Below are 700 nucleotides of genomic sequence, written 5' to 3' on the forward strand. Positions count from 1 at the left end.
ATTCTTTATGCCCCTTGTCCAATCTCTCCCTATCCCCCTCTCCCTCCCCCCTCCCACCACTTATAACTCTAGATTTCTTCTCTCCCTCTGAAAGAGTAATGTTTATTCTGTTAATTTGTTGCCTAGATGATCTGTCCAATGCTGAGAGATGTGTTCAGGTCCCCCAATCTTATCACAGAGCAGCTGCTTCTTCAGTCACTCTGGAATGGGCTTTGTGGAGAGAGACATCCTCTTCTTTTCTTTGGTCTCTGCTGGTGATTCTCCTTGTGTCAATGCACTCCAGTTGCTGAAGGACCATCTGCATGGTGGTTGTGATGTTGCAGCCGTGGTTACTGTGGTGGCTTTGTTTTCTCACTGCAGTTACTTTCACAGCAGCTGTGGTTACTGTGGTGGCTGTGGTGGGCCACCCACATGGAGGTGATGTTTTTGGCATGATCCTTGGCATTGGTGGTATGCCTATTTGTGTGTGTGGGGTCTGGTCCCCAGCTCTATGCTTCAGGACTCCAGGAAGGCCCCAAGGCACTGGTGGTGTGCCTGGTTGTGGGAGGGGAGGTCTGATCCCTGGCTTGATGCTCCGGGCCCCTGGGTGGGGCCCTGAGGCACTGGTGGTGTGCCTTGTTGTGGGTAGGGGTGTCCAGTTCCCAGCTCTGTGCCTGGGCCCATGGGCAGGGCCCTGAGGTGCCCAGCACCCTTTATTGAA

This window comes from Galeopterus variegatus, unplaced genomic scaffold (genome assembly GCF_000696425.1).
Source record: "Galeopterus variegatus unplaced genomic scaffold, G_variegatus-3.0.2 Scaffold1417, whole genome shotgun sequence".
Lineage (NCBI taxonomy): Eukaryota > Metazoa > Chordata > Mammalia > Dermoptera > Cynocephalidae > Galeopterus > Galeopterus variegatus.